This window comes from Oryctolagus cuniculus, chromosome 7 (genome assembly GCF_051225735.1).
Source record: "Oryctolagus cuniculus isolate XC-2025 breed Fujian yellow rabbit chromosome 7, ASM5122573v1, whole genome shotgun sequence".
NCBI lineage: Eukaryota > Metazoa > Chordata > Mammalia > Lagomorpha > Leporidae > Oryctolagus > Oryctolagus cuniculus.
In genome coordinates, this window is record NC_142873.1 from 27,462,705 (window position 1) to 27,489,472 (window position 26,768).

The 26,768-nt window shown below is 42.7% G+C and overlaps 1 protein-coding gene across 47 annotated transcripts in view; it reads right to left on the reverse strand.

Annotated features, from left to right (window-relative positions):
* Window positions 1-25,673, reverse strand: part of PRRC2C (proline rich coiled-coil 2C) — a 107,524-nt gene extending 81,851 nt beyond the window's left edge. For 37 of the 47 annotated variants that reach the window (XM_089299567.1, XM_089299572.1, XM_051858365.3 and 34 more), the window contains exon 1: window positions 25,407-25,673. The gene's annotated coding sequence lies outside the window, so the exon portion shown is untranslated. Of the gene's footprint in view, window positions 1-10,701; window positions 10,827-24,920; window positions 25,074-25,118 lie in introns of those variants that run through there. The other 10 variants (XM_070077357.2, XM_070077366.2, XM_008264072.5 and 7 more) reach the window with 5 other exon arrangements.
* Window positions 25,674-26,768: the final 1,095 nt, after the last annotated feature.

Sequence of the window (26,768 nt, forward strand, 5' to 3'; positions counted from 1 at the left end):
TACGGACAACTAATTTTGTGACATGGTCACCAACAGCACACAGTGGCGTAAAGGATAGTCTCTTCAAATGGTTCTGGGGAAATTGGATATCCACATGCAAAATAACTGTCATTCTAGACTCTTACCTTATACCATACACAGAACCCAACCCAACATGAATCTAAGACATAAATTTAACTTCAGAAATTAAATTTCTAAAATATAGCAGAAGAGCTCCTTGATATTCATCAAGGAGCAGTGCTGGCAAAAGCTCAGTCAATAGGAGTAAAAACAAGTAGGATTACATTAAACTAAAAACACTTCTGCTCAGCAATGAAATAATCAACAAAATGAAAATGTAACCTATAGAATGGGAGATATGAAAAGGTTAATCTCAAATATGTAAGGAAATTACATAACAGAACAGCAAAAACAAAACAAAAACTGTTTAAAAAAATGGGCAAAGGTTCTGAAGAGACATTTTCCCCAAGAAGATATAACTGTGTCCAACAGATATGTAAAAAGGTGCTTAATACCATTCACTGGAGGAATACAAATCAAAAGCACAATGAGATCACCACATATCAATTAAGATGGCTACTATCAAAAAGACAAAACATAGGTGGTTTGAAGAAAAGAGTGTGAAGACAATGTGTGCATATTGTTGGTAGAAATGTAAATTAATACAGCCTTTATGTAAAACAATATGGAGACTCCTCAAAAAATTAAAAACAGAACTACAATCTGACCTTGAAATCCCCCCTCACAGCTCCCATGTACACTGTAGTATTACTTACAATAGCTAAAATATAGAAATAACCTAAGTGCCTGACAGATGAATAATGATTTGGTAGTCATTCTCTCCTCTTCCCTTCCCCGCTCCCCCTCTTGAACATTCAGCTTTAAAAAAGGAGATACTTTCATCCGTGGCAGCATGGAAAATCTGCAGGACATTAAACCAAAGAAAATAACCCAGAGAAAGAAACATTTCATGACCACACTTATGTGCAAGGTCTTTAAAAAAAAAAAAGTGAAATAAATAGAGTAGAACTATAGTTACCCAGGGCAAGGAATGGGGAGAAGTAGGTCAAAAGTTACAACCATGCAGTTATATAGGATGACAAAGTCTACAGATCTAATGAACTACCTAATATAATATTTTATACTGAAAATTTTGAATGGATCTGAGGTGCTCTTAACACACAGAGTACTATGATGAAAGGTGATGGACAGGTTAATTTTGCTAAATGGCAATAATCATTTCAAGTGTATACCAACACAGTATGTTGAATACCTCATTAAAAAAGAAACCATGAGCTGTTGCTGTGGCAAAGCAGTAAAGCCACCACTGTGATGCCTGCATCTCATTTGGGCGCCAACTCTTGTCCTGGCTGTTCTACTTCACAGCTCCCTGATAACAGCCTGGGAAACGCATCAGATGGCCCAAGTCTCTGGGCCCTTGCCACCCATGTGGGAAACCTGGATGAAACTCCTGACTTTGACTTGGCACATCCCTGCTCATTGTGAGTATGAGGAGTGAACCAACAGATGGAAGACAGATCTCTTTCTCTCTCTGTAACTCTTTCAAATAAATCTTTAAAACAGAAAAAAACTTTAAACAAAATAAAGCTTCTATGTAAGGCCAAAATAAAAGTTCCTACAAATATATCCTAAGATTCATGCTTAGTAGTTCTTTTAAGGTTGAAAATTCTGTCACAAGTTTCTCCTTTCACAATGAGCGAACTCCTCTTTCAAAACCATAGCAGGTACATTCTCTGTGGTAAGAAAGATGGAAGAAAAAAATCAGCTGCACAGAACGCCAGAACAGAGAAAAAATTGATGCTTTCGGAGTCTAACTTTCAAGTTTTATAATAACCACTATTCCAAAGGAGAAAAAATAAATATATGTTCAAACAGGACTGTGAAATAAATGCAATCAAAAGATAAGGAGAAACTTATTGTACCTGCTGCTACGAAAGGATATACATTTAGTAAAATGGAAAAACAAGAAAGATCAAGTCCATTATAGTGACTTCCAGTTAAGTGTAGGTATTTTTAATTTAAAACTGAAGTCGAGGCTAGTGCTGTGGCGTAGCGGGTAACGCCACCGCCTACATTATTGGCATCCCATATGGGCACCGGTTCCAGTACCAGCTGCTCCACTTCCAATCCAGCTCTCTGCTATGGCCTGGGAAAAATAGTAGAAGATGGCCCAAGTCCTTGAGGTCCTGCACCCGAGTGGGAGACCTGGAAGAATCTCCTGGCTCCTGGCTTCAGATCAGCACAGCTCCAGCTGTTTGTGGCCATTTGGTGAGTGAACCAGCAGATGTTAGACTTCTCCCTCTCTGCCTCTCTGGCTTTCAAATAAATCAATAAAGCTTAAAAAAAAAAAAAACCTGAAGTTTAATTTGCTTTCTGGTGTCTTGCTTCTGAAAGGCTTGAGATACCCTGATAATCTGAATTAGGTTGAAACTTCATTCAAAACATACCTGGAGAGAAATGTCAGTGATTTATTAAAAAATTAACATTACTTTTAGGACAAATAATTAAGAGTCCAAGTAACTCAGCAAAGGCATGGAATGGTCAAGATTTAGTTTCATTATGAATAATTTTAAGATATTTTGAAATGTTTAATTACTGTTTTGGATGTCTAAAATGAATCAAATATGGCTATCTAAGAATTTCCTAAGTAATGATTTCAACCAAGATGAGCAACAGGAATTAGATTTACTTTCTCTCCTGAAATAATTAAAAACGATGGACCGGGTGTGTGTGTGTGTGTGTGTGTGTGTGTGTGTTTATATGTGTAACAACAGCTTAAATCTTAAGTACCGGGCAAGGATGGATAGGGATCCTTAATGGATGGAAATTGAGTTGAGCCATTCAGTTGACTGAACTTATGTCTGAAGAGTTCCATACCATGGCACAGAGAAGGGAACTAAAGTGAAAGCTGACAGTCCCAAGGCCGGCGCCGTGGCTCAATAGGCTAATCCTTCGCCTGTGGCGCCCGCACCCTGGGTTCTAGTCCCGGTCAGGGTGCCGCGTTCTGTCCCTGTTGCCCCTTTTCCAGTCCAGCTCTCTGTTGTGGCCCGGGAAGGCAGTGGAGGATGGTGCTCAGTTGCACAGGCTGCAGCGGCCACTGGAGGGTGAACCAACAGAAAAGGAAGACCTTTCTGTCTCTCTCACTGTCCACTCTGCCTGTCCAAAAAAAAAAAAAAAAAAAAAAAAAAAAAAGCTGACAGTCCCTGAGTTGAAAAAAATAAAGATGAGAGTTCAAGGAGACCAAGCTAATTAAGAGATAATACTGGAAAGAAGAGAGCTATACAGAAAACCCTACAGATCTGTAGAAGCTCTCCCTTGAGTATTCAGTATCTATGTGGCACAGGCATGCAAGCAAATTATCCAAAGCAGCAGTAAATAATCAAAAACTGAAATTAAATATTGTACTATTTATAATAGTAACAAGCATTTAAAGATACAGCTGACAGATATGCAAGACCAGTACACTCAAACTATAAAACATTAAAGAATGGCCAGCGCTGTGGTATAGCGGGTAAAGCCTCAGCATGCAGAGCCGGCATCCCATGTGGGCGCTAGTTCAAGTCCTGGCTGCTCCACTTCCGATCCAGCTCTCTGCTATGGCATGGGAAAGCAGTACAAGATGGCCCAAGTCCTTGGGCCCCTGAACCCAAGTGGGAAACCCAAAAGAAGCTCCTGGCTTCGGATCGGTGCATCTCCAGCCGTTGCGGCCATCTGAGGAGTGAACCTGTGGATGGAAGACCTCTCTCTGTCTCTACCTCTCTCTGTAACTCTGTCTTTCAAATAAATCAAATAAATATTTAAAAAAAATACAGATCTGCATGGATAAGTCTCGGAGACTATGCTGAATGAAAGACACCCTTCTACCTATACGTCTATAGGTATAATTTCACAAAATGCAAACACAGTATAGGAAGCAAATCAGTGGTTGACTAGGAACAGGAATGAGGAGGTTAGGAAGAGGGATTACAAGGGGCCTGAAGGCAATTTCTGTTGACAGGGACATGCACATGTCAAAACATCAAACAGCAAATTTTACATGTATCCTTACTGCCAATTATATCTCAATAAAACTATTTATTTAAAAAAACTCTAGATTTTTTGCTTCAGTTTAGCATACATATTTATTAGGAAAAACTAAGGCAAAGAACAGAATAATCAAGGGATTACATAAGGTGGAAATGAAATATTAGAGTCACACATACAAATTGAGTTGGGTAAAATGGAGGTTGCAAGGGAAGGAGGTAATGGCAGAAGGGAAACAGCCTGGGGCAAGATATGAAAAGAGAAACCAGTAACCCTGATAAGGAGTAACTGAGAACTACACAGTAATGTAGTTGATTCCGAGGCAGAAAAAAAAATCTCAGACCATCAACAAATGGTGATTTGTTCTTGCAGCTGACAAAAAAAAAAAAAAAAAAAAAAGTTTAACATTCTTTTGGCTATGAAGTTAGGCAGAAAGCCATTAATGTAGAAGATAATCAACCAGAAATTATACTTCTCCCCTGTAATAAAGGAACTCACAACCAAAACTGTGCAACAATTAAAGTATATCATAACGAAACAAAGCAAACAATTATATAAACCAGAAAAAGTACTGCCTTAAATCTATTACTAGACAAAGCAATAATGTAAAAAGTTATCCAAAAATGTAGGAAAGAAAAACCAGAAATGAGTAAATTATAAAACAGAGTAATACAACTGAGAAGTCAAGAGCGAACTCTTCTGGAAAAAAATAAGCTAGCCAATGTCCACATTAAAAAACTAAAACTGGAGCCGGCATTGTAGTGCAAGGGGTTAAGGCGCTATGTGCAATGCCCAGCATCCCATATGTGCACTGGTGAGTCCTGGCTGCTCCACTTCTGACCCAGCTCCCTGGGGAAGCAGTGGAAGATGGCCCAATTCCTTGGGTCCCTGCATCCACATGGGAGACAACAGATTAAGCTCCAGACTCCTGGCTTCAGACTGATTCAGCCCCAGCCATTTAGGGAGTGAACAAGAAGACAGATCTCTCTCCGCCCCCTCTCTGTGATTCTGCCTTTCAAATACAAATAAATCTTTAACCCCTTTCAGAATACTGGTTCAAGCTGTGGCTACTAAACTTCCCATCCAGCCCCCCCCCCCCCCCCAATGCACCTAGGAAGTTGCAAATGATAGCTCAAGTACTTGAGTTCCTCCCACCCATAAGAGACCCAGATGGAGTTCATGGCTCTGCCTGGCCTAATTGGGGCTGTTGTGGTCATTTGGGGGGTGAAGAAGTGGATGGAGAATCTCTTGTTCTGCCTTTCAAACAAACACATAGATAAATCTTCAAAAAAACACAACACATGTGAAGTTAAGAGTTTTGGTTCAAGTAATGTTTTCTCTGCTTCCAATCCACATTCCTGATAATACACCTGGGAAGTCAGCAGATGATGACTTAAATATTTGGGCCTCTACCACCCACTTGGGAGATCCTGATGGAGTTCCAGGTTCCTGACTTTGGCCTAGCCCAGCCCTTGCTACTGAGAGCATTTGGGGAGTGAAACAGCAGATGAAAACTCTCTCCTCCCAAGAAGGGCTGGCGCTGTGGCATAGAGGGTAAAACTAACCTACGATGCCAGCAACCCACATAGGCACTAGTTCATGTCCCAGCTGCTCCACTTATGATTCTGCTAATGGCCTGAGAAAAGCAGCAGAAGATGGCCCAAAGTGCATGGGCCCCTGCCACCCACATGGGCAATCTGGCTTCAGCCTGGCCCATCCCTGGCCATTGCAGATATCTGGGGAGTGAACCAGCTCTTCTTGCCCCTCTCTCTGTAACCCTGATTTTTAAATAAATTAATTAATTTAAAAAAATCTGAAGAAAAGCATCTGTAAGTGGCTGTCACATCTATAAAAGACATTAGGCATAATCTAAATTCCTTCAGAACCCAAGATTCCAAGATTCTTATTTTCAATACTGGAAGTATTTTAAGTGATACTTAATATCCAGTAAACATGAAAAAATAACCCCCACACTTTAGGAAACACCATCCAATAAGTTCAATTAAATGACACAACCAACTTTCTAGCCATGCTAGCCATCTAAATTTCCAAGCTGTTGCCAGTGCTGTGAAGCAGATTAGGCCACTGTTTATGATGCCAGGCTTCTCCACTTTTGATCCAGCTTTCTGCTCATGGGCCTAGGAAGGCAGGGGAAGATGGCGCAAATACTGGGGACTCTGTCATCCATGTGGGACAGTAGGATGGAGTTGCTGGTTTCAGCTGCTGGCTCCTGGCTTTGGCATGGCTCTGCCTTGGCTGTTGAAGCCATTTGGGGAGTGAACCAACAGGTAGAAGACCTTCTCTCTTTCCCTCTTTGTTGCTCTGCCTTTCAAATAAACAAATCTTAAAACAATGACAACCAAAAAATCCAAGCATCTTTATTCTTATGATGATACTTTAGTTCTGAAAAATGTAGAATATCTCACAGATTTAAATAATTAATATTAAAAATACGATGTAGTGGTGGTGGGCATTTGGCATAAGGTAAAAACACTGCTTGAGATGCTGGCATTCCCTTTCAGAATGCCTGGGTTCAAGTCTCAACTCTGCTCCAATTCCAGCTTGCTGTTAATATGTACTCTAGGACATATATTTGGTGATGGCTCAAATGCTTGGGTCCTTGCCACCCACACAGAAGATATGGATTTGGTTTCCAGCTTCCAGGTTTGGCCTAACTCAACTCCAACTGATGTGTCATTTAGGGAGTGAACTAAAGGATGACTTCCAAATAAGCAAATTACTAGGGTGAGCATTTAGTATAGCAGTTAAGCCACAAGCTGGGGTGCCTGCATCCTGTATCTCAGCATCTGGATTCAGGTCCCAGCTCCACGCCAGATCCCAGCTTCCTCCAAATATGCACTGGGAGGCAGCTATGATGGCACAAAAGTCTGAGTTCCTTCAAACCCTGTGGGAGACCTAGATTGTGCTGGTTGATCTAGGCTCAGACTGGCCCAACCCTGATTACTGAGGAGCAAAAATCACCAGATGGGAGCTCTACCTTTCAAATGAATGAATTAACTTATGATTTTGGAAAGTGGAATTAAGAGATGTTGATTTAAAAAAAAAAAAAAACTGTTGGGGGTCAGCACTGTGGCATAGCAGGTTAAGCCACGGCTTGTGATACCAGCATCCCACATGAGTGTGGGTTCTAGTCCCTGCTGCTCCACTTCTAATCCAGCTCCCAGCTAATGGCATGGGAAAGCAGCACAAGATGGCTCAAGTGTTCAGGCCCCTGCCATTAATGTGGGAGACCTGGAAGAAGCTCCTAGCTGCTAGCTTCAGCCTGGCCCCAGCTATTGTGGCCATCTGGGGGATTACCTAGAGGATTGAAGATTGATCTTTCTTCTCTCTTTCTCTCTCAACTCTGACTTTCAAATAAGTAAATCTTTTTTAAAAATAAATTAAATTTTAAAAAACCTGCAAATATTTCCAGGAGAATAGTGTAGGTACTCAATGAATGTTTTACTGAATAAAGCAATCATGTGCAGTAACTGATAATAGTTAAACACATCACATACAGATACAAAAAGCAAAACACTTCTGTAAAAACTATTTCCTTTGGAATTTGTGACTACAGTTTCTGTCCTCTCTCTATTTTATTCCTATCACTTCTTGCCATCTCTCCCTTCTCTATGTGCTTTCCCTTTTGGCCATCTCACCTATTGCTCACTGCTTCAAATATCAGGAAGGATAATCTCCCAAACTTGCCTTCAAGTTGTCTTCAGATATACATTTTTAATTAACTATAGACCAAAACATCACCTACATTTCTTGACAGAAATTCAAACAGAAAATCTTTAATCTCCCTATTCATTCATTCAAATTATTTACTCAATGTCTATCATATACCTGACACTGCTAGGAACAGATGAACAAGAAATATGCTGGTCTCATAGTGGAGATATGGTTGGGAAAGCTTTGGAAAAAAAAAAAAAATGGGGAGGCCAGCACTGAGGCATAACAGGTTGGGATGTCACCTGCAACACTGGCATCGCATATGGGCACTGGTTTGATTCCCAACTGCTCCACTTCAGATCCAGCTCCCTGCTAATGTGCCATGCGGAAGTCCTGGACGAAGCTCCTGGCTTTGGTCTGGCACAGCCACAGCTGTTGCAGCCATCTGGGGGAGTGAACCAGCTGTCTCTAACTCTCCCTCTCTGTAACTCTGCCTTTCAAATAAATAAAGTAAATCTTTAAAAAAGAACAAAAGAAAATAGGAAAACAAGAAGAGTAGAAAAATAAGGCACTGACAAACATCACAGAAAGCCCAGTAGAAGCTGGAGACAGGGATGTACAATATTCCTAGTACAGAAATTAAGAGGCTCTTTAATTTTCAGCAGCACACGCAGTGAGTAGTGGGAAGCACAAAAACAGCTGAAATGAAGTTGAGACGAGCAAGAGAGGGGCCAGTGTCGTGGTGCAGCGGGTTAAATGACTGGGTATGATGACAGTATCCCATACTGGAGTGCTGGTTTGAGTTCCAGATACTTTGCTTCCAGTGCAGCTTCCTGCGCATATGCCTGGGAAGGCAATAGAAGATGGCACCACATGAGAGACTCGGATGAAGTTGCTGGATCCAGGCTTTCTCCTGGCCCACCCTGGCTATTGAGGCCATTTGGGGCATGAACCAGTGGATGGAAGATCTGTCACCCTTGCAAATAAATCTTTAAAAAAGAAAAAGAGAGACGAGGATACTGTCAGGAGAATTAGTGGAATAATGTTTCACTGAAGTCTAATCCAGAGAGAAAATGCAGGTGCAATGATCTAAATGTTTGTGTCCCTTCCAAAATTCATGGTGAAACTCAGTGCCCAGTACAACAGTACAAAGAGGTGGGGCTCCTGAGGTGATTAGGCCATGAGGGCTCTGCCACCATGGATATGATTAGGGCCTTACAAAACGGCTGGAGAAAACCAGCTATGCACTTCTGTCAAGTGAGGACACAGCAACAAGGCACTACCATGAAAGCAGGTCCCCACTACACACCTCAATGGACTTCTTGTCTTCAGAATCATAGAAATAAATTTCTGTTGCTTGTAAATTATCTGGTGTCAGATACTTTATTAAACCAGCATGAATGGAGTGAGACAGAAAGGAAGTCAAAAAAGAATTAAAGAGGAGAGCAGAGAGTAGGGATAATTTAAGCAAGACTAAAAGCTCTAGCAATAACAATGATAATTGCTGACTGGTCACTATGAGGCAAGTTTACCATGGACTACACTTTGTTCATGTACTAGAAACAGTGAGAAAATGTACTAAGCAAGAAAACTGAAGGCATAGGAGCTTATGATTTGAATTTAAGATTTCCAGCGATGAAAGGGCTTTGACATTAAACATGAAACACATATAGTAAGTATGACCAAAGTATGTGCATATACACATGTCATGCAGAGAATGGGAAATGAAATATGGTAAAATATGAATCAGTGGGGAATCTGAATGAATATAAGAATTCTTTGTAATTTTTCCAACTTCTCTCTAAAGCTTAAATTACAGCAAAAGTTATTTAAAACAAAAATCTACGTTTACTCTCCCTAACATGTTCCTTTCCAACTTTTCCCTAAGCATTTTCCTGACCTCTAAATTTAAAACCTTGAGTAATTTGACATGCATTTCTCCCATTTCTAACAGACATACCCAAGTTTTATGCATTCAAAATTAGAAATGTCACTTTAGTAAAATTTTTTTTAAATAAATTCAGAGCCCTTAAGATACAATATAATGTACTGAATAGTAAAAGAACTTAAAGCTTAAGTTATCGAAACCTCCTAATGAGTAAACAACCTCAGAGAAGTGACTTGCCTAAAATTCATAAAGCCAGAAAGTGGAGGAGACAAGACAAGACCCAGGCTGACATTAAAGCTAGCACCCAAGATAAGCTCATCATAAAAAAATCAGAATTAAATTTTCTTTATAGAAGACATGAACAATAAAATTTAAAAATATATAACAGTAACAGGTCATTGAAGGTTAATAGATTGTAAATGATTCCAGTTTTCATTAACAACATTTATTCTGGGTGCATGAATGACCTTGTGATTAAGATGTCCACATTTGGTATCAGAGGGCCTGAGATTCCTGACTCCAGCTTCCTGTTAACGCAGATTCTGGGAAATCAGCAGTAATTGCTCTACTAGTTGGCTTCTTGCCACCCACGTAGGAGATGTGGATTGAGTTCCAAGCTCCCAGCTCCAGCTTGGGCCCAGTCACAACCATTTTGTGCATGTGGGAGGTGAATGCTCACATTCCCTCCCTCTCTCAGATAAATAAATTTAAAGTAAAAATCTCACCTTATTCTGTTACAGAATAAAATATCAAGGATAAGACACAGCAACAAAATACAGTATTGTAATGAACAAATGTATCAACTAATTGCTGGAAATGTCATTTGAAGTACAATAATGAAAAAGTCTAAGAACCAATGCATCATGGATTGTAAAAAGGAAGTGCTTGTGCAAATATTTGCGTCCTAAAATTTACACTGAAGCTTCAGCACCTATGTACTGGTATCTGGAAACAGATTTTGGGAGAGCACTAGGTTTAGATGAGATTATGTTGGGATTAGTGTCCTTGTCAGAAGGGACACCACAGGTGACTGTCTGCTATGAAAGGACACAGTGAGGAGAAGGCCATGTGCACGCAAGCAGGAAGAAACTCACCAGAACTACACACACCATAGTGGTGCCTTCATCTCAGACTTCCAGTCTCTAGACCCATGAGGAATAAATTTCTGTTGTTTAAGCCAACCAGTCCGCAGTCTTTTGTTACAGCAGCCAGAACTGACTAAGATACCAGGGGTAAGGGGTGGCATGACAGAATTCATGTATTAACTCCAGATAATAGCATTTTATTCATCAAAGTTCAACTAAATTTTCCACTTAAAATTGAAAAGCAAAAACATTCACCTCATCGCTCCTAGTTCCAATTCAACCAGCTTTCACAAAATTCAAACCTTAAAAACATTTAGATTCATTTCCTTTCTTCTCTGCTTTATTTTTTTTTTTTATTTTTATTTTTTTTTTATTTTTGACAGGCAGAGTGGACAGTGAGAGAGAGACAGAGAGAGAAAGGTCTTCCTTTGCCGTTGGTTCACCCTCCAATGGCCGCCGCTGCAGCCGGCGCACCGCGCTGATCCGATGGCAGGAGCCAGGATCCAGGTGCTTTTCCTGGTCTCCCATGGGGTGCAGGGCCCAAGCACCTGGGCCATCCTCCACTGCACTCCCTGGCCATAGCAGAGAGCTGGCCTGGAAGAGGGGCAACCGGGACAGAATCCGGCGCCCCAACCGGGACTAGAACCCGGTGTGCCGGCGCCGCAAGGTGGAGGATTAGCCTATTGAGCCACGGCGCCGGCTTCTGCTTTATTTTAAAAACAGATTAATTACCAGAGGTGAGTGTTGCCGCACAGCACTTTAAGCCACTGCTTGGGATGCTGACATCTCATATCAGAGTTCTGGGTGCCTGCTGGAGTTCTGGCACTTCCACTTTTAATCCAGCTTCCCACTAGTGTGCCTGGAAGACAGATGACTCAAGTACTTGGGTACCTGAACCCTCATGAGAGATTCAGATGGAGTTAAACCCTTGATTTCCACCTGGCCTAGCCCTGGAATTATAACATCCAGATGTGGGCTGTTGTGGGCATTTGAGAAAACGAACTACGGGATGGAAGATCTATTTCTTGGTCACTCTGCCTTTCAAATAAATAAATGTCTTTAAATCCCTGCCTCTCCCTCTCTGTAACTCTGCCTTTCAAATAAATAAATCTTAAAAAAAAAATTGAATTGGCCAACTTCTAAGATCTTCCAACTGTTAAAATCATTTAGTAATCCTAAAATCTAAAGTGCCACTGAAAGGTTCTTAAATTTTTAACTGACACATAACTACGTATGTATGGGGTACAGTGTGATATTTCAATACATGTATACTCTGAAATGATCAGATCAGAATAACTGGCACATCTATTACCTCAAACATTTGATCATTTCATTGGGTTGAAAACATCAAATGGTTTTAAGATTACATTTGATGCTATAATAGTAAAACTAAGAATACCACCATATGTTCAAGGCCTTTACTACAAATAGTATCACAGTAAAACATTAAAATTGTCATTTGAAAAAATAAAGTGCAACGTAAATAAATCTGTTGGGAGATCTAATCAGAATGGTAGAAGTGGGCTCAGTCTGCTCTTGGAAACTTAAACATGTGAATTAAGCTTCTGGGGCAGAAAAAGCCTTAACAATCAGAAAAAGAAATATAGTACTGAAAACTAGTGTTCTAGAAAAGTACAACTGTTGTGTCTACAATTTACTTGAAGAGGTGCCAGGGCACTCTGTTGACAACTTGTATTTCTAAGCTGTTCACACAATGCAACCATTTCTCTTATAACCAATTCCAGGGGCCCGTGATGTGGCACAGCAGGTTAAGCTGATGCCTACATGCTGGCATCCCAAATGGGCACTGGTTCGAGTCCCAGCTGCTCCACATCCAATTCAGCTCCCTAATGAGCCTGGGAAAGCAGCAGAATTTGACTCAAGTCCTTAGGCCTGGATCAGTACAAGAGAGACCTACGTGGAGTCCCTGCCTTTGCTGCCATTTGGAAAGTGAACCAGCGGATGAAAGATCTCTCCCTCTACCACCATTTTGTAACTCTACCTTTCAAATAAATAAATCTTTAAAAATCGATTTAAATCACAGTTCAAACATAGAGTAGCCAGCAAACCACAGATAAATTATTTAGTCTCAACAAATGTATATTTTCTCACCTGTAGGCTATATTTCCTCCAATAGTATGGCTAAACTTGATTAACAAAGTATATGGAAAGCTTTTAGAATAGTATACAGTATGTACTAAGAGCTTATTAAATGGCAGTCAGTATTTTCAAAGCTAATACATACCAATAAACCCAAAGCTCACAGTTTCTTAGTCAACCTTATTTGTTTGCAAGGGTGGTATGCTACATGTTACAGGAGAAAAAGTGAAGTTATTTTTTTCTAATATTTTCATCCAACATCATAAATTATTCTAATCTTTCATATAACTGAAGGACGGCTTTTAAGGGCTGCAACTTTAAGTTTAAATTCACTAAAAAAGTTTAGAGAATTGTTTGGCAACCCTTCCCCAACTCGCTGACTCTCCTGGTCTTGAGACACGGAAACCTCTTTCTCCCACTTTCTACTTTCATTATTTCCAGGTGTAAGTTTGTCATAAATGTAACTGCATAATGAAAATCTTTTCTTCAAGGCCAGCATTTTGGTGTAATGGGATAGACACACCAAAACTAGCATCCAATATTGGAATGCTGGTTGGAGCCCTGGCTGTTCTGCTTCTGATCCAGTTTCCTGCTAATGCACTGGGAAGGCAACAAAAGATGGCCCAAAGACTTGGGCCCCTGCCACACATGTGGGAGATTCAGAGGAAGTCCCTGGCCCCTGGATTTGGCCTGGCCCAGCCCAGGCTGCTGTGCCCATTTGGGGCGTGAACAGTGGATGGAGGATCTCTTTGCCTATCACTCTTTTTTTCAAGTAAAGAGATAAAACTTCAAAAACAAACTTTTTTCTTTCCCATCAGAAAACTAAATCAGCACCAGTATGCCATTCTTGGCTTCTTCCATCCCCAACAGTTCTGCACAAGAAACATTTCCCCCATCTTCACAAGGCCAGAAGACTCTTGTTCTATTATTGCGAGATGTTTTTATCTTTCTACAATCTGTGTCCTAATTACAGTGGCAGCTGCACAAATCTACATGTACTTAAACTACAGAGGTGTATATAGGTGTTGTGGAGCAGCAGGATAAGCTGCCACTTGTTCACATCCCATATCAGAGTGCTGGTCAGAGTCCTGGCTGCTCCATTTCTAGCCCAGCTTCCTGCTACTGCATCCCGGGAGGCAGTGGATGATGGTTCACATTGCTTGGGCTCCTACAACCTATGTGACAGACCCAGAGGGGGTTGGGGTTCCAAGCTCCTGGCTCTTTGGTCTGGCCCAGCTCTGGCTGCTACAGGCATGGAAGAATGAACCACCAGATGTTCTCTCCGATTTTCAAGTAAAATGAAGATAAATACATAGAAATTCGTAAAATAAAAATCCTCTGCTCCATTTTTCTCATCTTCAAAAGTAATTGTTTCTCTCATATTGTGCTTGCCAATCCAGATCTACAAAAACCAAAACCTAATATTAAAATATTACTTAAAAGACCAACTAGGGCAGGCATTCTAGAGCAGCTTAATGTGCCTGGGAAGGCAGCAGATAATGGTCCAAGTACTTGGGCTAGCTCCTGGCTTTGGCCTAGCCCAGTCCTTGCTCTTGAGGTCATTTGGGGGAGAGGGAAAATCATCTGTCTCTGTCATTCTGTTTCTCAATTAAATAAATCTTAAAAAAATAAAAAGGACCAAGCTATAACAGCCATATTGCCACAATTCTAAAATTTGACACTGAAAAATTAGTGTTTTTTAAGTTTAAAATGTGCTAAGTATTTTTTACATTCTCTAACAGCTTCTGAGTTACTAAAAATGTCGCTCCCCCTCTTCGTGGGGGAACGACACTGAACCCTGCGCTGTTCTTTCGTCTGCTCGGCCCTCCCCGGGTTTGCTGCTGGTTCTTCCCGGGTTGGCTACTATCCCTTCCACCTCCGTGGAAGGGCAGTTCCCCCTGGCCACATTCCCCACTTCCGCAGGGGAGCGGCACACCGCCGGCCGGCTCTCTGGGGGCTGCACGGGTTCCCTTAGATGTTCCCCATAGATGTTCCTGGTGCATGCCGTCTCTCTCCTCCCCCATAGTCCTCCTCCGCCAATCCCAACTCGGCTGAGTACGCTGCTCTCCAATCAGGAGCAAGTCCTACAGTTAATTGGTTGAACTGGAGGCAGCTGTGCGGAAGCTGTTTACTTCTCTCCCAGCGCCATATTGTGGGAGAGCAGATGCATAGAATAAGTCCTAATTCGAGTAACTTAGTCTAGTCCGGATTGCTCCCCACAGATCCCCCTTTCTTTTTATTTTTTGGCGTTGATACGCGCCTGTCTTCGGTGTCCCGCGGCACACACTCTGCTGCACTTGCTAGAGTTGCCACAGGCTCTTACAAGTCCTATCAATCAGGAAAACCGAATCCGGGTCCTCTCTTCGCCATTGTGAGGAGGTTTTTAGGCGCTGATGCGTGCCTGTGTTCGGTGCCCTGCAGCGCACGCTCTGCTCTGCTAGAACTGCCTGCAGGTGTTTACAAAACCTATCAGGCAAACCGAATCCAAGCCTTCTCATTGCGGTATTGTGGGGAAGCTTTACTGATGTTAATTCGTGCCTGTCTTCGGTGACCTGCGGCTAGCCGCCCAGGTGCTCATCGCCTCACTAATCGGGCAGACCGAATCCAAGCCTTCTAATTGGCATGTTGAGGGGAGGCCTTATTTTTCTCTATTTCTCTATCTCCGGGCATTCCTACCTCTCCCATTTCACTTCTATCTTCCAGCATTCCCATTTCTCTTTTACTTCACTTCCAAACTTCTGTTTCTCTTATCCCTGCGGCTTTCCGGCACCTCGCCCCGCCGGCGGGTTCCCGGCTCTGCGCCGCTTCAGCCCGCGCGCCTCTCTGCGCGGCTTCCCGGCTTTGCGCAGTCCGCGGTCTCCACGCTTAACCCTTTCGCGTCTGAACCACGGCCTACGCCAGCGTTCCCTATCTATTCACGCCCCGTGCTCTCTCTGCACGCGGCGGCTTCCGCGAGTAACACAGCGTAGCTTGCGTCTCCGCCACTAGGATTCAATCTAAGTTCCCCGGGCTAGCCTGGCGAATTCAACCCAGCGTACGTCTCCGCCCCACGATCTGGCTTCCCGTCCTTTGCTCCCCGGGCTAATCAGACGGATCCCAATCTGGCTTACGTCTCAGCTTCTGGTTTTAACTTTTCGCCCCCTATTCCCGGGCTAACTTGAGAACCCCAAAGTGGCTTTCGTCTCCGCCTTGGCCTGCCCCCCGCGGCTTCAATTTCCCTAACATTTTTCTCTACCCGGTATGTTTCCCCAAGCTTTCTTCCAACGATACTCCTCCCTCATTTCTCCTGGCCTCTCCCCACAGTCCGCGTCCGAGTCTGTTTGTTCTAGCTTTCACTTTCGCTTTCGACCTTAGAGATTTCTCCCAGCTTCCCCCCGTAGTCCGAATCCGAGTCTATGCCTAGGCTTTCAATAGCTTCTTCCGGCTCCTTTTTCGTCCGGCTTTTCCCTAGGCTGTTTCGAGTCTATGCCTAGGCTTTCAATAGCTTCTTCCGGCTCCTTTTTCGTCCGGCTTTTCCCTAGGCTGTTTGCTAGTTTCTCTCTCCGGTATTTTCCCATTTCTTCCCGTTTCTTCCCTCCTAAGTTTGCTATCCGTCCTAGGTTTCCTATCCGAGCTAGGTTTCCTATCCGAGTCATTTCTTCCCTCCTAGGTTTCCTATCCGAGTCATTTCTTCCCTCCTAGGTTTCCTATCCGAGTCACGGCACCATTATGTCGCTCCCCCTCTTCGTGGGGGAACGACACTGAACCCTGCGCTGTTCTTTCGTCTGCTCGGCCCTCCCCGGGTTTGCTGCTGGTTCTTCCCGGGTTGGCTACTATCCCTTCCACCTCCGTGGAAGGGCAGTTCCCCCTGGCCACATTCCCCACTTCCGCAGGGGAGCGGCACACCGCCGGCCGGCTCTCTGGGGGCTGCACGGGTTCCCTTAGATGTTCCCCATAGATGTTCCTGGTGCATGCCGTCTCTCTCCTCCCCCATAGTCCTCCTCCGCCAATCCCAACTCGGCTGAGTACGCTGCTCTCCAATCAGGAGCAAGTCCTACAGTTAATTGGTTGAACTGGAGGCAGCTGTGCGGAAGCTGTTTACTTCTCTCCCAGCGCCATATTGTGGGAGAGCAGATGCATAGAATAAGTCCTAATTCGAGTAACTTAGTCTAGTCCGGATTGCTCCCCACAAAAAATATTTAATAAGCTACAAAACTCATCTTTAAAATACAACGGATAAATGGAAATTCTGTATTTCTCCAACCACTTAAACCATTTTAGTAAAAAGTTCAAAGCCTTTTTTGTTCCTTAGGGACATCCAGTTTCATAATTATTTCTGATGTTGCTCTAAATGGATCCTTAGTACGTCTCTCTTAATATGTCTCCTCGAGGAATCTTTTATTGTTCTTCTTTATGCAAACAGAAAATTCTATCTTTCTGGAAAGATGTGGAGGCATAATTTCCTCTGGGAGACCTAAACCAGGAATACAACTCTGCAAGCAGAATATGGGGTGAATTTCAGTTCTTGTTGCCTCCTTCAGCCTGGCCCCTTGGTGCAGCACACTAACCATACAGCCATAAAAGCAGCCCTGTATTGTTAGACTACTCACTGGGAAAGAGGAAGGACGGAAGATTAATTTATTTCTCTAGACCCATTCTTCAACCTCATATGCATGCAGGCTATCCTTACAGATTCAAGATTCATTTGAGAAACAGGCATTGGCCTCGCAAATAAGCTGCCAATTAGGACACCATGCGCCACACCTTAGTGCTTGAGTTCTACTCCTGCTTCCAGCTTTCTGCCAAGGCAGACCCTGGGGGAGGCATGATTCAAATGGTTAGGTCCCCACTACCCACACAGGAGACCTGGACTGAGTTCCCAGCTTTGACTCCCCCAAATGCCTGCAGTGACCAATCAGTGGATGGTACTTCTGTCTGATCTGTCCCTCTGCCTCAAAAAAAAAAAAAAAAAAAAAAAAAAAAAGATTTACTTGTAGGGAACCTTCCAATTTCTTTTATATTTATTTTTTATTTTTTTATTTAATAAATATAATTTCCAAAGTATAACTTTTGGATAATAGTGGCTTTTTCCCCCCATAACCACGTTCCCACCTGCAACCTTCCCATCTCCCACTCCCTCTCCCATCCCATTCTTCATCAAGATGCATTTTTGGCCGGCGCCGCGGCTCAGTAGGCTAATCCTCTGCCTGCAGCACCAGCACCCCGGGTTCTAGTCCCGGTTGCTCCTCTTTCAGTCCAGCTCTCTGCTGTGACCCGGGAAGGCAGTGGAGGATGGCCCAACTGCTTGGGCCCTGCACCCACATGGGAGACCAGGAGGAAGCACCTGGCTCCTGGCTTCGGATCAGCACAGCGCGCCGGCCACAACAAAGGCACCAGCCATAGGGGCCACTTGGGGGATGAACCAATGGAAAAAGGAAGACCTTTCTCTCTGTCTCTCTCTCACTGTTTAACTCTGCCTGTCTTAAAAAAAAAAAAAATTCATTCTCAATTATCTTTATATACAGAAGATCAACTTAGTATATACTAAGTAAAGATTTCAACAGTTTGCACCCACACAGAAACACAGAGTATAAAGTACTGTTTGAGTACTAGCTATATCATTAATTCACATAGTACAACACATGAAGGACTGACTCCTGTTGTTGATTTAACAATTGACACTCTTATTTATGACATCAGTAATCACCAAATGCTCTTGTCATCATGAGCTGCCAAGGCTATGGAAGCCTCTCGAGTTCGCCGACTCTGATCTTATTTAGACAAGGCCATAGTCAAAGTGGAAGTTCTCTCCTCCCATCAGAGAAAGGTACCTCCTTCTTTGATGGCCTGTTCTTTCTGCTGGGATCTCACAGAGAGCTTTCATTTAGGTCGTTTTTTTTTTTTTTTTTTTTGCACAGTGTCTTGGCTTTCCATGCCTGAAATACTCTCATGAGCTTTTTAGCCAGATCCAAGAGCCTTAAGGTCTGATTCTGAGGCCAGGGTGCTGTTTAGGACATCTGCCATCCTATGAGTCTGCTATCAGTTATTATTAGCAGACACCAGTCTTGTTTATGTGATCCCTTTGATCCTTAATCCTATTATTATGATCAATTATGAACTGAAACTGATCATTTTGACTGGTGAGATGGCATTGGTACATGCCACCTTGATGGGACTGAATTGCAATCCCCTGGCACGTTTCTAACTCTACCATTAGGGGTAAGTCTGAGTGAGCATGTGCCAAACTGTACATCTCCTCCCTCTCTTATATTATATTTAACAGGGATCACTTTTCAGTTAAATTTAAACACCTAAGAATAATTGTGTGTTAATTAAAGAGTTCAACCAATGGTATTAAGTAGAACAAAAAAAATACTAAAAGGTATAAAGTAGTAAGTTGTTCCTCGACAGTCAGGACAAGGGCTGATCAAGTCACTGTTTCTCACAGCGTCCATTTCACTTTAACAAGTTTCAGGTGCACAGTTAGTTGTTACCAATCAGGGAGAACATATGATATTTGTCCCTTTGGGACTGGCTTATTTCACTCAGCATGATGTGTTCCAGATTCCTCCATTTTGTTGCAAATGACCGGATTTCATTTTTTTTTTACTGCTGTGTAGTATTCTATAGAGTACATACATATCCCATAATTTCTTTATTCAGTCTACTGTTGATGGGCATTTAGGTCGATTCCATGTCTTAGCTATTGTGAATTGAGCTGCAATGAAAACTGAGGTGCAAATATCTCTTTTATTTGCCAATTTAATTTCCTTTGAGTAAATTCTAAGGAGTGAGGTGGTTGGGTTGAATGGTAGGGTTATATTTAAGTTTCTGAGAAATCTCCAAACTGACTTCCAAAGTGGCTTTACCAGTTTGCATTCCCACCAACAGTGGGTTAGTGTCCCTTTTTCCCCACATCCTCGCCAGCATCTGTTGTTGGTAGATTTCTGTATGTCAGCCATTCTAACGGGGGTGAGGTGAAACCTCATTGTGGTTTTGATTTGCATTTCCCTGATTACTAGTGATCCTGAACATTTTTTCATGTGTCTGTTGGCCATTTTGATGTCCTCTTTTGAAAAATGTCTATTGAGGTTCTTGGCTCGTCTCTTAAGTGGGTTGTTTTGTTGTTATGGAGTTTGATCTCTTTGTAGATTCTGGTTATTAATCCTTTATCTGTTGCATAGTTTGCAAATATTTTTTCCCATTCTGTCGGTTGCCTCTTCACTTTCCTGACTGTTTCTTTTGCAGTACAGAAACTTCTCAATTTGATGTAATCCAATTGTTAATTTTGGCTTTGACTGCCTCTGCCTCCATGGTCTTTTCCAATAAGGCTTTGCCTGTGCCTATACCTTGTGGGGTTTCTCTGATGTTCTTTAATAATTTGATGGTGTCAGGTCATAGATTTACATCTTTAATTCATGTTGAGTGGATTTTTGTGTAAGGCAGGGATCTTGCTTCACGCTTCTGCACATGGAAATCCAGTTTTCCCAGCACCATTTATTGAATAGACTGTCCTTGCTCCAGGAGTTGGTTTTGGATCCTTGATCAAATATAAGTTGGCTACAGATGTTTGAATTGATTTCTGGTGTTTCTATTCTGGGGAACCTTCCAATTTCATAGGGCATTAATCTATCCTCTCTTTCTCTTAATTTCTCCTTTTCTCCCAGTTCTCTTTTCTGCTTTAAACATGGTCAAGACTCACATTGTGGTATTATGTAGTTATCAAATTATTAAATTAAAAAGATACATACCAACACACTTAGTGTGATCTCTGCAAGAGTCCTCTGAGATTAGGAGATAGGTATTACCCTATTTCACAAGTGAATATATCTAATACCTAAGCCAAATGATTAGCCTCAATATTAACAGCTGGCACAAAGTCACAAAAAGAAACAACATCTGAATTTTTAAACTCCAGAAAAGTGCGAGTACTTAACACACCTAAAAATCAAGGTCTCACTACCTCTCCTCCCCCTACCAACTCAACCTTTCATCCTCATCACTTAATCAAAATTCTTTTAAGATCATTAAGACCACTCAACCAAATTGAAAGGCCACTTCTCACATATTTTTCTGAACCCAGCTACATTTGGCTCTTATAATCTTATTTTTATTTTTTAAAAAAGATTATTTATTTGAAAGGCAGAAGAGAGAGAGCGAGAGCGAGAGCAGAGCGAGAGCGATTGACTTTCCAGCTGCTGCTTCACTCCCCAAATGGTTTCAACAGTACATTCAGGGATAGGCCAAGGCAAAGCCAGGAGCCATCTTCTGTGGCATTCCTAGGCGCATTAGCAAGAATCTGGATCAGAAGTGGAGTTGCCAGGACTCAAAACTGCACTCCGATATGTGGGATGTTGATGTGTTGGCAACACAAGCGGTGGCTTAACATGTTGTGCCACGATGTTGGCCCCAATCCTTCTTTTAGATTATTCTCTTCCCTGATTTCTGTTGTGACTTTCTACACTTATTCATTCTTGGATGACAGATGGTTTGATGATAAAGCAAATATTGTTAATGACTTAAGTTTGAGAAATACTGACCATTGGGATAGCCATGTAGCTAGGCCCTCAGGCTCCCGATCAATTATTCAAATCTCATTTCTACCATTTACTAGCTAAGTAACCACGAAGAAATTAATTAAAACTCATTACATCTCGGTTTTCTAGTAGTGTAATAAAAAATCATCTACTTCCCAAGCTTACAATAATACAGATTTAAAGAGATAATCCACAACATATTCTTAGCTCAGTGCCTGGCATAACTGCCCAATAAATAGTAATAACTGCAATTATTCCTGATCTCTCTTAGACATCACATCTTATCAACTGGGCACTCAATCTGTAGTATATATAACTTTTTATATATGGATTCTCTGCACAAAATTTCTCTTGCCTTCTTACACACTTATCATTTTTACCTATTGGCATAAATCCAAAGATTACAAGATAATTTTTAATATTAATCCTTAGCACTAAGCACTTTGACAGTGGAAATCAAAAGCCATATTCCTCTGATTCACTGGGTCTTGCAAAATTAAAAACAATCTTTATTGTTTGTTGAAAAAAGCTAAAAATTAAAATTTGATACCAATGTATCTCACAATGAATACTGTATGAACACAAATTCTTTGAAGGCTATCTGTGACACTACTCTAATGGGCAAGGGAAAAAAAAACCTGCTATACTCTTTTGTTCCAGTAAGACATTCATGGGGCTGGTATTGTGGCATAATGGGTTTAAGCAGCTTCTTGTAATGCAGGCATCCCATATGATTCCGGCTTCTCCACTTCCAATCCAGTTTCCTGCTAATGTGCCTGGGAAAGCAGAGGAAGATGGCCCAAGTCCTTGGGCCCCTGCACTCATGTGAGAGACCTGGATGAAGCTCCTGGCTTCAGCCTGGCACAGCCCTAGCTGTTGCAGCCATGTGGGGAGTGGACCAGTGGATGGAAGATCTCTCTGTCTCTCCTTCTTTCCCTCTCTCTAACTCTGCCTTTCAATAAATAAAATGTCTTTATTAAAGAAAAATCATGAAAAGATATTCATTAGTTCAACTTAGCCATGGGTCTATTCTTCAGTATGCCCAACCTTCTTCATTCACCCTAGATATAATAAACTCCAGGTTTATATAAAATAATGAAGACACATTAACAGTTTAGTAAGGAGAACAAACTAATATCAGAACACAGAAATTAAGTACAAAATTGCTTGGTAGTTTGCTATGTACATAAAACCCAGTTGTGTTTTTTTTATAGTAGACTTGGTCCACAAATGTTGATTATATCCCATCCCCCCTTAATGCTGAACATCTAGCTGCAACCACATAGGTGAGCACATACCATTGACAGTAATAATTTTACTCCTATATTGTGTTCAGGCTCTCAGCATCTGCCAACCAGACAAAACTCTCCTATTAAACTAAATGATAAGCACTGTTTGATTGGATTTGCCAGCAAACACATGCAGGCACAGGCCCAACAATATGAATGGCATTCGGTTAATTTAGGGAAAAATGATGACTAGAAATGTAACTTGCAGAAATAAAAAACAGGTTTATAATTTACTAAAGTAATCCTCTCTATAGAATATTTTCATCCTCAAAATTGAGAACTTAAAATGTGACTCAGAAAACTAACCTATTAACTCTCAGACTTCTAAGCAACAATTAACAGACTGAGATAAGCTTTTATTGTGTTATCCTATTCCTAAGATGACAAGTCTGCTTTACTCGAAGTACCTTAGTCATAACTCAGACAAAACTTTCAGTTTCCTACACTGTAAGAGTACTATAACATTTTATCAATCCTTGGTTTTTACATATATGACATAAACAGCATCCAAAACACTTTATCCAATGGATTTTCAAATTGAAACAGTGTTGGGGGTGGGGAGGTACAGGGAGGAGGACTGTTCAGGGACAAAATATAACTGTCTAAGCCATTTTACCAGAAAGAAAGGTGCGGTGGAGAAGGGCGGAGATGGGGGCTGGAATGAGTCAAAACTTCAGGATTTTCAGCTATGAGCAAGACACTGAACCCAAGGACATTTACTCTACAGTATGAATGAGCCATGTTTAAGAAACAAAATCCAACATGTAAATGTAAACAGAGAGAAAGAAGGAAGAAGGGAGGGAAGAAAACTAACTCTTTAAGTATCCCAAGAAATACAGATGCCATTCCAAGACTATAAATATTACTTTTTCATCTGCAATATCAGCTGACTTCCTTACCATGTACTGAGCACAATAATAAGCCCTTTACATAACCTTTTAAAAGTCTATAGCAAGCCTTTGAGGAAAGTGCTACTTTACAAATGAGGGAACAGTCTACCAATATAGGCCAAATCCCACAATTTAAAAATTTTATCTGTGAAACTGTGAAGTTACCTATCTCTAAAGACTTAGCTGGCCTTTAAACACACACAAAAAATTAGCTTCTACCAAACTGCAACATTTTAACCTTTACACGCAACAATGTTCATACGCTGAAGTCAAGCTAAAGAAAAACTAATAGTGCTGTTTTCTTACTCAGTTACTATATTTATAAAGTTACAAGGAACAAGGAGGCAATTTGAGGGAGCTGAGCATTGCTTTTTGGGTAAGACAGGGGTTTTGACACCAGTAACTGCTGTGTGACCTTGGTCAAATTAATCTCTCAGATTTCATTTCCTTATCTATAAAATGTAGATAATAATAGCATCTCCCTCAGTAGGAATAATAAAAAGATAGTATATGTAAAAGGCTTATTACTGTGTTCAGCACATGGTTAAAGGTCAGCTTATGGAGGGAAGAGAGCCACACACGCAAGTTCAGCATACTAAATAAAAACAAAAACACAAAAGCCTTAAAAAGCCCATTTTCTGAAAATTCCATTACAGAAAATAAAGAGAATTACTACTTAACCGTATGCTAAAGATAAAACTCAAATTCAATCTCTAACTAAGGTTTCAGGGGTTCAAGGCATTTGTGGTGAGCCACAAAAGATGCTGCAATGCATCTGTGACACACACCTAAAAATGGCTCCAGTCAAAGCGGCATCTTAATTACCAGTATGTGAGATCCAATCTACTTTAAAAAAAAACCGCTGGAGTTGGGCCTGGTGGGCACTTAATACCACCCTTTGATTGTAGTCTGCAGGAGTAAGCTATCAAACACTTAAATCAGGGATCTTCCGACTCTTCTGGTGCATTCCAAATGAAAATCTTACAGCAGAGCCGCCTACTGTACAATCCCGAGTATCCTCCCGAGGTATGAATCTATGGACCTAAGCTGAAGAACGGCCAAGGCGGAAATCCGGGTAGCTTTGGCAGCGAGCATTAACCATGCCCGACCCTCAGAAGATCTCAAGTCAAGTCAAAGCAAATATACGTCCCCTTGAAATAATCAGACGCACTCCCGGCCGTGCAAAGGAAGCAAGCCTCTACCACTGTCCCTTGGCTGCCCCCAGCCCCAGGTGCTTTTCTCTAGCCCTAAAGTGGGGCTTTTACCCAAACAATACTAGTGCTTTCTTAAAGACAGGAAGCAAGGACTGTGATTCACCACCCAACTGGAGGACGGAGCGGCCTGGAGCGCGAAAAGCCTACCCAAATCCACCTTTGGAGTTGGGCTGCACGGTCCCTAGCGGAGGTCCCGATTGCCCCCAAAAAGCCTCTCACCGAATCAGGTCTTTAAACCCGGACTCTCCCAGACACTGCTCACCACAGATCCTACCCTCGCTGCACACGCAGTCCGCCAAGGCCCAGGGTGAGCCCTGGAGCTGTTTGGTGGTGGTGGGGACCTCTTTTCCCACACTAGAAAAAAAAAAAAGACCGCGCGCCGACCAATCCGGCGGGATGGAAACTCCCCTAGCTTACCCAGCAACGCGTGCAATCCCCTCTCGGGGCCTGAGCTGGGGGCTGGGGAAGAAGACCCGCTGGCCCGGAACTCCCGCTGCAGACCACATGGGGCGGATCTGACTTCGGTTTCCCGCTCCCCCAGACACAGAGATGACGGGAGCCAAGCAACAGGGAGACGGCTGAGCCCGAGGCCCTCTGCCTCCAGGTACCGGATCGGGATCCGCTCCCACATCCCAGGCCACCCCACGCTGGCCCTCCCGATGGGGGCCTCCTTGATCACGGCCCTGACGCCCTAGCCTTCCTTACCGGCCAGGGTTGAGTGTCAAGTTTGCGCACTTCGCAGATCCAGGCGAACTCTGACCAAGGGAAGGGGGAGGGGAAATGGGGGCTACCGGGGTGGCGGCGAAGGCGACCCGACTACGAAAGCCGAAGCTGCGGATGGACAAACCGCCAAAGCACTTTCGCTGCCTTCCCGAGAGGGCGAGAGCGAGCGAGAAAAAGAAGCAAGATGGCGGCTAGCCAGCCCTTACGTAATGCGTCATGACGCCGCGCACGTACGGCAAATCCCCGCAGGCCCGCCCCCCGGCGCAAAGACGGCGGGATCACGTGATGTTTCCGTGGCGGCCCGACCCCGGCTGTGGGAGACGTCGCCCCCTGCTGGATGGAGGGATTTCCTTCAATCAGAGTTGTTCCGGGTTGAGCTTTAACCTGGTGCGTTCCCAGGAGCTCTCGAGTTTAGGTTGGTTTTCTTCCGAGAAAGCAGCCGCTTCTGTATCTGGCGGGAGACCACGTAGATTGGTTCAGCCGACCGCTTGGCAGAGTGTTCTCCGCGAAGCAGGGGTTGGGCTGAGCGGGCTTGGTGTGAAGTTATCTAGCAGGACTTGCCGGCTCGGCTGAGAGCACTCTCGGAGTTTGTGATTATGGATGTTAAAATCAGCCATTCAGTTTATGTATTTCTCCAGCAGTGTTCAGCCCCCGCGCAGCCACAGATAAGGTAGATGGTAGCCTTCACCTGTTCTGGGTTTTACCAGAAAGCAATCATGATAATACTGTGTCTGAACATGTGATGAATGCGTTAACAAATGGTAGGTTTTGTCCTCTTTATGCACGGATTCCATGCCACCTACCCTGGTCCAAGCTGTCTTCCCCACCAGAAAGGAATGGTCACTGTAGCACTATTAGAATCATCAAAAACAAAACAAAACCAGAGAGGAATCACAGGCACCCTCCTCCCAGTAGTTTCGGTGATCATCTGAAATGGAAAAGCCTAGCTGACTGATATGGAGTCATTACCAGGGAAAGGCCGGTTGTCCCCAAGAGGACAGAGAATTTCTTGGGCGAATTTCCCACCTTTTTAGGATCCGGTGTAGAGTGACCTGGTCTCAGAAGTATTTCTCTTGAGCAATGTAGAATACCTTTAGCAGTCAAATGAGCTGACATTAACCAAGGTCATGAAACTGACACATACAAGCAGAATCTTAGCTTATTAATTTCCAAGCGCTAAAACGTTCTTACAGCTGCAGAGTTCATGCATTTTCTGTGTAGCCAGATCCACTCAGGAAACCACGGGTGTTACTCAGTGGTCGCTTGCTGAGCACAGATTCAGACAAGGGGAGTTGTACCTAGCCCTAGACTTTTCTGAATCATCCACTTCCCCAAAGGATGATT